At 32.4% G+C, this 11,009-nt stretch overlaps 1 protein-coding gene across 1 annotated transcript in view; it reads right to left on the reverse strand.

Annotated features, from left to right (window-relative positions):
* RANBP17 (RAN binding protein 17) overlaps positions 1–11,009 on the reverse strand; it is a 74,236-nt gene that overhangs the window by 33,673 nt on the left and 29,554 nt on the right. The gene's annotated exons all lie outside the window — the stretch shown is intronic.

Consider the following 11,009-nt stretch of genomic DNA (forward strand, 5'->3'; position numbering starts at 1 on the left):
GTTGTTTGGTTTGCTAAATTTAGTCTTAATTGTAAACTGGTTTTAAAAATGTAGTCTCTATAATACTAAGTCACTGAAACTTCTTGAGACTCACATTTTATATACTAACAATTTTTTAAAAACATGCCATGTGGTTGGGCACGGTGACTCAAGCCTGTAATCCCAGCACTTTCGGGGGCCGAGGTGAGAGGATTACATGAGCCCAGGGGTTCAAGACCAGCCTGGGCAACTTGGCGAGACCCCATCTCTATAGTACAATAAAAAAATTAGCCAGGTGTGATAGCATGTGTCTGTAGCTCCAGCTACTTGGAAGGTTGAGGCAGAAAGATTGCCCGAGCCCAGCAGATCGATGCTGGGGTGGCCATGAGCGTGCCACTGCACTCCAGCCTGGGAAATGGAGTGAGACTCCAACTCAAAAAATAAATAAATAATACATGCCATGTGTTCTGGGAGGAAAAAAAGCTATTTACTAATTGTTGGCTCCAATGTTTTATATTCATCAATTAAGTAAACTGTTAATCATACTGTTCAAATCTTTTCTAAAGTTACTGACTTGCTACTTATTTACCCACAATTAAGATGCATACTGTACATGAACCTATGAATTATATTGAAAAAAAGAGAGAAGTGTATTGTAACACCCTCCAATAAGATGGTAGACTTGCCCATATCTTCCTGTGGTACTACTAATTTAGCTTAATATGTTTTGAGACTATTTCATTAGGTACAAGATATCTAGAATTGCTATCTAGGTCAAGTACCCCTATCTGAGATGCTTGTGACTGGTATTTTTCAAATTCTAAATATTTGCATGACTGGATGATCATCCCAAATCCAAAAATCTGAAATTCTTAATGCTCCATTGACCATTTCCTTTGAGCATCATGTTGGTGCTCAAAAATTTTGAGTTTGAAACATTTTGGATTTCAGATTTTCAGATTTGAGATGTTCAATGTGTACCTTCCTCGTGCACAAACCATTATCTCTAGTTGTAATACTGCAGGGCTTTTTATCTTAAAGTCATTTTTTTACATTAACAACTATATTAGCTTCCTATAGGTTCATATTTGAATAACACATGCTTTTCTTTCAATTTCCCATGTTTTAATATTTTGGTTATATCTCTTATAATGAGCACTTGGCTTTTTAAAAAATATTCAGATTTATAATCTGTGTTAACTGTAAATTCGATTCATTTATGCTAATTATATTATTTTAGATAACATATATTATTATGAATATATCTAGAATAGCCCTATCATTTTATTTTTTTATTATTGTCTAGTTTTTTCTGGCTTTTGTTTTTCTTCACTTTTTGCCTTTGTGAAAAACTTAAAATTTGCTTGTTTTTCTATTTCCTTTCTTTCTGCCGGGTTACGAAAGATAATCATACAATTTCTACTCTCTTAGTTATTATCCTTAAAATTTTACCATTAACATTCCCCTCCTAAATAAGACAAGAACTGAAAATAATTCTAACTCTCATCACTCCCCTTTCTCTCTTACATGCTATAATTTTTTGATGTTTTTATTATTTTTTTTTAATTCCACATAGTATTTTTGAAAATAAAGACTATGTATGTTAAAAATTTGTTTACCAATTTCCATGTAGTCCTAGTTGTCCTTCTATGATTATGTTCCTTTTTTCTAAAAAGTAGCCGTTAGAATGTTTAACAAAAACCTTTAACAAAAAGCACAAAGCATCAGTAAAGATCTACTGGTAGTAAACATTCTGGGTTCCATTTGTCTGAAAACGTCTTTTGCTCATCCTTGTGATGAGCACACTGATAGACAATAAGAAGGCAAATGTTTTTGCTCAGTTCTTTGAGAAAATTCCAGCATCCTCTGGCTTCCATTTTTACTGTTGAGAAGTAGTTGCCAGTCTATTTTATGTTACGTTGTAAGTGATCTTTCTTCTCCTGTTGTTTTAAGATTTTTATCTTTGGAGTCACACAGTTTGGCTAAAGTGCTGTTTTTTGTTTTTGACAGGTATCTGTTGGGCTTGTATTGATGGATTCATGTCTTCTATTAATTCAGAAAAATTCTCAGAGGCTCTTCAGTTATCACCTCTGTTCCTTCCCCTCTATTCTGTCTTTCTGTGATGCATTTTGACATATCTGACCTTCTCATTCCATCCTTTAACTTCTCTTCTATTTTCATTTTCCTCTTTTCTCTGTACTCTTGAAAATCCCTTCGGATCTAAATGTCAGTTTGCTAATTCCTTCCTCAGTTATGTCCAATTTACTGTTCAACACATCCATTAAATTTTGGATTATAAAGTTTTTAACATAAAAAGCTTTAAGTCTTTTCAAATCTTCCTGGTTGTTTTCCACATTTCTGTCATCTGATCATTTGTGATTCTAATTTTTATTTCTTTAAACATTTCCTACATGTTTTATGTTTCTATCCAATACCAAAATCTTAAGGGCCCTTGTATAATGGGAGTCATAATCAAACAGATAACTTACTGTTTTTGTTAGTGCTCATTATGGTAGATTATTTAGATGTCTGTATGCTGGGTTTTTGGTAATTATGAACACTTATTTAGCTCATTTTAATCTGCAGAATACCCAAGTTCCTAAATTATTATTGCTATCCTTCAGAGATTTTAACTTCCTTCTGCTGGAAGCCAGGTGATCTACTAATTTAGGACCACTTTATCTTCTTTTAAGGGTCTGACTAAATATTAAGTTTTAGGTTTGGTAAACCTATGTTGCTACTGGGCTTTGTTACCAAATTATCAGTGATATTAATCATTTGCCTTTGAGAGCAACCCTACCTTTTGCCCTTGTTTTCTCTGACCAGTCCCTACTCTGACATTGTTTTTTTAGATTGAAAAATATAGTTTATTTAGAAAATAAATGAGAGCGAGAGAGAGAGGCAGGGAGAAGCAGAGAGAGAGAGAGAGACAGAGAGAGAGAGAGAGAAAGAGAAAGAGAGAGAGGAGAGAGAGAGAGGAGAGAGATTTACCTCCTCAAGGTAGGGGAGGGGGCCAAAGCTAGGAAAACACGGTGACCACAGATCAAAGAGGCATGTGGACACACCAGAGTTTAATAAAGCTATGGTCCCTACTCTAACTAAAATTCATTTTTTGACAGATGGGCAGGGGAATCCTAGGAAGAAAGAGACCAGAGAAGGGAGAGGCAGAGGAATAAAAGAGGAAAAAACACCTAAGAAATTTCATGCACTTACTGTAAGCCCGGTAATGCATTAAAAATTATTTGGGATTTGACTGCTTAGAAGCTGAAAGGCCTTTCAGAGTATCTAGTTGACCACAATGAATTGAAGTTACTACTAACTCTCTACTTTTGAAGAAGCAAGCACTAAGTGACTGTGATATAAACTAATCTAGCCTATACTCACCAATCTGTTTATTCTAGCATGCTTATGCACCTGCCTGGAAAAAACAGAACATTTTTCTTATCTGCACAAAAGCACCAAATATAGTGCTATGCTGGTAAGAGAGAAAAATAAATTCTCAATATCCAAAAACAATGTGAGGGCTGAAATTTACAGATTATAGGCACAGAAACAACTAAAGAGTTTGAGCTTCTCATGTGATATCCAATGGAGAACACCTAGGACATGCCCAATGTGTGAAGTCCAACAGGAAACCTTTACACAAAACTGATGTAGAATTACATCCTTAGTGAAAACATAAACTGGAAAAAAAAAAAAAAAAACTGCCCTGGACGGAGAGAGACAATGCAGAAACCTGTTTGACTTGACCTCAGTGCTAGTTAGAGAGATGGAAAAAGCCCACAATGTAGATCTATGGCTTGTGGTCTAAATACAGACTACCACTGTGATATGAAAAACCTAATTCTAAGGAAATACTTTAGATCGTATTAAGTTGGTATGCCCCCATTCCATTTAGTTAATGAACTAAATACTCCAGTTACAAGACAGAGAGAATGAATTCTTTAAAAGGGAAAAACTATATACCAAGTATAAGAAACACACTTTATATATAAAGACAGATAGATTAGAAGTAAATGAATGAAGAAAGACATACTATATAAACAATAACCATAAGAAGGCAGTAGCTACAACAATTTTACTAAGACAGGTTTCAGAAGGAAAGGGTCAATTAATAAGGAAACCATAACAATTACAAATGTCTACATGAAGCAAAAATTGAAGGAATTAAAATATAAATAATTCCACAATCATATTTGCAGATTTTTAATACCTCTAACTTTGCAAATAATAGAAATAGAAAAAAATCAGTAAAGACAAGGAATATCTGAAAGAGGTTGTTATTTTAATTTCTATGTATGTAATGTATGCCCAACAATGGTAAAATACATACTCTTTTCAAGTACACGTGGCATGCTACCAGGATAGACCACATGCTGGTTATAAAATTTTAAAAGCTGAAATCATACAAAATGATATTTGACCAAGATAGAATTAAATAAAAAAATCAGTATCAACTAGGAAAACTTCAAATATTTGTAAATAAAAAGCATGTTTCTAAATGAGTCATAATTTAACAAATAACAATTAGAGATTAGTTAACTTATAGTGTAAATAAAACATCAAAACTTGCTGGATATATGTAAAGCATTGTTTAAAGAAAAATGTATAGCTTTTTAATGTCTTTAGTAGAAAAAAAGAAAATCTAGATATGAAAGATCTGGAGTATCCACCCTGAATGAGAAAAGGAGTATCAAAAAAATATTCAAAATAAATATAAGGCAGAAAATAATAAAACTGAAAAAAAATGAAATAGAAAATGAACAAATAATAAAGAAAATCAATGAAACTAAAAATGGTTCTCTGAAAAGATCAACAAAATTAATTAATATCGAGTTGGGTCACTGAGAGGAAAAGAAAAAAAGACAAAAACTATCAACCTCAAGAATGAAAGAATATTACTTCAAACCTTGAGGATGATAATAGAATATTAGGAATAATTTTATTCCAATAAACTGAAATATTGGGTAAATTCCTTGAAAGACACAAATGACTAAGTTTGACCCCAGGAGAATCAGAAAATTTAAATAGTCCTATATCAATTAAAGAAAATTAATTCATAATTATAAAGCCTCTTGCCCACTGACTTCACTGGTGAATTACATAAAACTCTTAATTAAGAAATAACAGCAATATTACACAACCTCTTTCAGAAGATAAAAGAGGAGGGAACACTTTCTGACTCATTTAAGGAGGCCAATATTACCCTATTACCAAAACCAGGCAAAGTTATCACAAAAAAAGAAATTACAAACCAACAGCCTTCCCAAACACTGATGTAAAATAACAAAATATTTGCAAATTGAATATAATAATTTATAAAGAAATATTATGTTATGGCCAAGTAGGATATATCCTGGAACTGCAAAGCTAGTTTAACATAGAAAAATCAATTAATGTAATTTACTGTATTTGTAAAATAAAGGTCATTTGAATAGGCATATACAACGCATATTAAAAAACCCAAAACAATATGCCATTCATTATAAGTACCCTGAAAAATCAAAGAGACATCTTTAAAAAAATCTATAGATAACATTAGACTCAACAGTAAAACGCTCAATGCCTTACATACAAACAGAAACAAGGCAAGACTATTCCCTCTTGCTGTTTTTATTCAACACTGTGCTAGAAGTTCTAACACTGTAATAATAAGGCAAGAAAAAGAATGAAAGGCAAGGAGACTGGAAAGAAGACATAATACTGTCTTTATCTGCAGATAACACGATCACACAGACAATCCTAAAGAATCTACAAAACCACTATTAGGACTAATAAATTTAGCAAAGTTATAGGACACAAACACAAAAATCAATTCTGGTTTATGGAATAGCAGAGAATGATCAGGAAATTTAAAATAGCATCAAAAAGGTATAGAAATAAATTCAGTGAACAATTTTTAATAATTGCAAATGGAAAATAACAAAATATTGCAAAGAAAACTAAATATTCATAAACTGGAACACTCGATATTGTTAAGTTGACCCAAACTGATGTATAGATTGAGACAAACTCAGTCAAAATTCTAGTGAGCTTTTTTGAAGAAACTGAGAAGCAGATGCTAAAATTAATATGAAAAAGCAAAAGACCTAAAACAGCCAAGGCTACTTTGAAAAAAGAACAAAATTAGAGGATTTATATTACCGGATTTTAAGATTTATTATAAAGCTACAGTAACCAAGACAATATAGTACTGGCATAAGGATATATAGATCTATGGTTCAGAACAGAAAGGCCAATAATAGACCAGGATTTTATGGTCAATTGATTTTTGACAAAGGTGTCATGGTAATTCAATGGGGAAAAGATAGCCTTTTCCATAAATGGTGCTGGGACAACTAGATAAATATATGAGGGAAAAATCTTAACCCTTAACCTACAACATTCATAAAAATTAACCCCAAGTGGATCACAGGTCTAAATGTAATAGCTGAAACTATGATACTTACAGAGGAAATCATAGAAGAAAGTCTTTGTGACAATAGGTTAGACAGGATTTCTTAACACAAAAACCTCAAGCCATTAAAAAAAGGAGAAAGAAAAAAAAAAGGTGAAAACGTAGACCACCAAAAGTAAAAATTTTTGGTTTCTGAAAAATAGTGAAGAAGACAAACCAACTGGGCTCAGTGGCTCAGCCTATAATCCCACGCTTTGGGAGGCTGAGGTGAGTGGATTGCCTGAGCCCGCGGGTTTGAGACCTACCTGGGCAACTTGGCGAGACCTCATCTCTACAATAAATCAAAAAATTAGCCAGGCGTGGTAGTGCGCGCCTGTAGTTCCAGCTACTTGGAAGACTGAGGTGGAAGGATCGCCGGAGCCCAGCAGGTCGAGGCTGCGGTGACCGAGAGCAGCCACTGCACTCCAGTCTGGGTGACAGAGTGAGACTCCAACTCAAAAAAAAAAAGAAAAGAAAAAGAAAGACAAACCACAGACTGAGAGAAAATATTTGTAAAACATATACATGAAAAGAGATTGTATACCAAATATAAAATACTCTTACAATTCCATTATAACACAAAGAACCAATAAACAAATTTAAACATGAGCAAAAGATATGAACAAACTTTTCACAAAAGAAAATATAACAATAGCCAAAAAAAGAAAAGAAAAGAAAATCACACATGAAAGATGCTTAACATCACTAATCATTAGGGAAATGCAAATTATAACCACAATGAGCTACCATTAGATACCCAGTACAATGGCTAAAGTTAAGTAATAAAACAAATAATATCAAAAGATGACAAGGATAAAGAGCAAGTGAAACTCTTACATACTGTTAATGAAAATAAAACACACTTCATAAAATGAAATGAAAATGAAACACACTTCATAAAATTGTATAACAGTACCTTACAACATTAAACATACACTAACCATATGACCAGGCATCCATCTTAAGCATTTACCCAAGAGAAATGAAAACTTAGGTACATACAAAGACTTGTCTAAAAATGTTCATAATATCATAATATCATTACCCATCAGCTGGTGAATAGAAAACCTATGGTAAATACTATGGACTACTATGCGCATCAATAAAAAGAAAATACAACACATGTGAATCTCAAAAACATGTTCAGCAAAGTAAAACAAAAAAGGCCACTTCTTGTATGATTCCATTTATATAAAAATCGAAAAGAGACCAAACCATAGTGACAGAAATCAGACTAGTGGTTGCCTGGATCAGGAGTTAGAAGAGATCAAAAGGCATGAGAAAACTATATAGAACGAAGGAAGTAAGTGTTCTTTATCTTGAATGTGGTGGTAGTTGGCTGTGCAAAATGGCTAAGTTTATCAAACTGTCTACACACACAAAAAAGGAGAAAGATAGTTGCAATTGTGATCACAGATAAGGGGCTCACTTTCTTAAACAATAAAAAGTTCTTAGAAATCAATGAGAAATCTCGGACCAACAACCCAACAGAAAAATGAGCAAAGGAAATGAATAGCTCATTTACAAAAAGAAGGAGACCAAACAGCTTTTATCTAAATTTAAACAATGCTTAACCTCGGTGATATGAGAAATGTAAAAGTTAAATTATACTGAGATATCATTTTTCACACATAGGGTTGCCAAGAACTCAAAAGCTTGGTAATGCTGTTCTATTAAGGCTACCTGGAAATAATCTCATAGACTACTGGTAGACAAGTAAATGGCATACCCCTTACAGAAAATAATTTGGCAACATTTGTAAAATTACAAATATATTAACCTTCCACCCAACAGCAACTCCACTTTGAGAAATTTATCCTGTAAACTTATATATACATAAAATGACATATGTAACAAGGTTTATCTGTACAGCAATACTTTCAATAGGAAAAGACTAACTCAACTAACTGTCAACAGTGAATGGAATGGTTAAATAAATTATGACATTCAAAAAATAAAATATTATATATCTACAAGAAATAAGAGTTCTCTATACACTGATCTGAAAATAGCTATAAAATACATTGCTAAATTTTTTTAAAAAGCAAGGAGTAGAGTAGTGAGTGTGGTATGCCAAATTCTTTATAAACAAGGAAGAAAATAATTTATATATTCATAACTGTATGATCATAAAGAAACTTTGGAAGGATATGCAAAACTAGTTAGAATGGACACTTTCTAGGGTGAAGAATAGCAGTACAGAATATACCTCCAAAACAGAACACATTTCCATTGTTTTTAACTTTTCAGCAGTGTAAATATATTGTTTCCTCAAAAAAATTTGATGAATTAATCAAAATCAAGTTTGATATGAAAATAATAGAGTATACACTAAAGTGATATGCGGATAGGTCACAAGCTTGGAGATGATATTTACAATTCAAAAACCTAATGAATTAGTGTCAAAATGTATAAAGAACTCCTAAAAATTATTTTTGAAAAAGCAATCCAGCAACCCTCTAGGGTCCCCTCCCACTGTGGGAGATTTTCTGTCCTCTCTACCAATTTTTCAAAAAAAAAAAGCAATCCAGTGGTGAGAGTGACTTGAACAAAAGAGATACATATATATTACACTGAGGATGATATAACTAGCAGTCAATAAACATAAAACAATGCTAAATTTAATAATCAGGGTAGTAAAAAGTAAAATACCCATGATATACATTATCTGAACTATACTGGAAATAACTTAAGTCTAATAGTATGAGCTAGGGCAAAGATCTAGGTCCAAATCAGCAAACTACATCCTGAGGAACAGCCTCCTGTTTTTATAAATAAAATTTTACTAAAACACAGCCACAAGTATGGTCTATGGCTGCTTCCAAGTTACAAAGGTAGAGTTGAGCACCTGTGACAAGACATAAAACATTTACCATTTAGTACTTTAAAAAAATGCCTGTCAATTCCTGATAGAGACTGATGAGAACATTTGATATGACTTTGTAAAATAGTTTGACATTATCTACTAAAGTCAAATACGTAATAGATATACACAGCAATCTTTACAGTAGCACAATTTTATTAGCAAAAAAACAGAGAAAAGAACAAATACCCACTGACAAGAGAATGTATAAATAAATTGAGTATATTCAAACAATGAACACTGTATGGCAGTGAAAATAAAGGAACCATAGTTATACACAACAATATGGGCTCTCACAAATAAAATACTAAGGAATAAAAATAATAAAGTAAGTTGTAGAAGAATAAAAACAATATGATTTAACTTATATAAAGTTCAGAAACATTTAAAACCAAGAATACATATATATGCAGTAAAACTATGATGAAAAGGCTTCAAGTGATAAATACAAAATTAAAGATTGCTAAGTATTTTTTATTGGTAAGAAGGAGGATAGATTTGGAAAGAGGAACAAAAGATGCTGTGAAGATATTGGCATTAATCTATTCTTTAAGCTAGGTGATGGCATTTGTTACTATTATTCTCTGTGTCTCCATATATATAAATATCCTTTTATATGTATTTAGTAATTTTCAAGAAATCAATAATGAAGAGATTAAGCGCTGTAAAAAATGTTTCTTCTCTCACACTTTATTTATAAATAATCAGATCCCAATAAGAGAAAAAGAACACTGAAAGTAGAGATTAATTATCCCACATTACTGGCCCCTCAGCAATATTGTATGACTTGAAGCAAGATGGACAGATAATAAAACAAAAGGCATTTTGAAAAAGCATTATGCAAATGTAAAAGATAGTCTTTTAAAGAATATCTTAAGAAGAGTTAAGGTCAGAAATCATTTAAAGTAAATTTGATCATGATTCCTTGCCAAACTCACTTTCCAACACAAGATAAAAGATACAAATATGAAAAAAATTCTGGAAATATAATGAAAGTACCTTCTATCAGAAATGTATAAATCCAGTTCTATTCTTATATTTCACTTAAAAATATGAAAAGGGAATTTATTTTTATTCCCTATGTTCCTGAAAAAATGCAAAAAAATATGTAAAAATAAATACCCTCTCCTTCAACAAAGGATTAAAAACAAAATAATTAGGAATTAAAAAAATACATAAAAGCAAAACCATGATGAAGCTTTTTACTGGCTGAAATTTGGTTCTGAGTTGTCAACCAGTTGAAGCAAAGAAGGAAACACAAAAAGGTAGAAGATGGTTACATTAATAAACTATCTGCTCAAGGATCATTATCAGTTTTTCTTGATATTAATTCCAGATAAAAATATTTCCTGTGATTCTTATAGAACAGAATTAAAAAAATAAAAATAAAAATCAACCATCAAGCTAGCAAACTACCCAGCAGGTTAATGGTTTATTAGAGAACTAGAAATTGGGGGAGAATACATAAATGTAATTTACAATGAAATTATTTTTTAAAAAATTTTCATTTTTAAGATGTGGGGTACAATTCAGGGTGAGGTATACAAATGTTCAGTATGCAGGTACTCTTTAAGATGAGGTGCTCAGCCGGGCTCGGTGGCTCAGCCTGTAATCCCGCGCCTTTGGGAGGCTGAGATGAGTGGCTTGCCTGAGCCCGCGGGTTCGAGACCCGCCTGGGCAGCAAGACCTCATCTCTACAATAATCAAAAAATCAGCTGGGCGTGGTAGTCC

This window comes from Carlito syrichta, unplaced genomic scaffold, assembly GCF_000164805.1.
Source record: "Carlito syrichta isolate Samal-C Ts95f unplaced genomic scaffold, Tarsius_syrichta-2.0.1 Scaffold93688, whole genome shotgun sequence".
Lineage (NCBI taxonomy): Eukaryota > Metazoa > Chordata > Mammalia > Primates > Tarsiidae > Carlito > Carlito syrichta.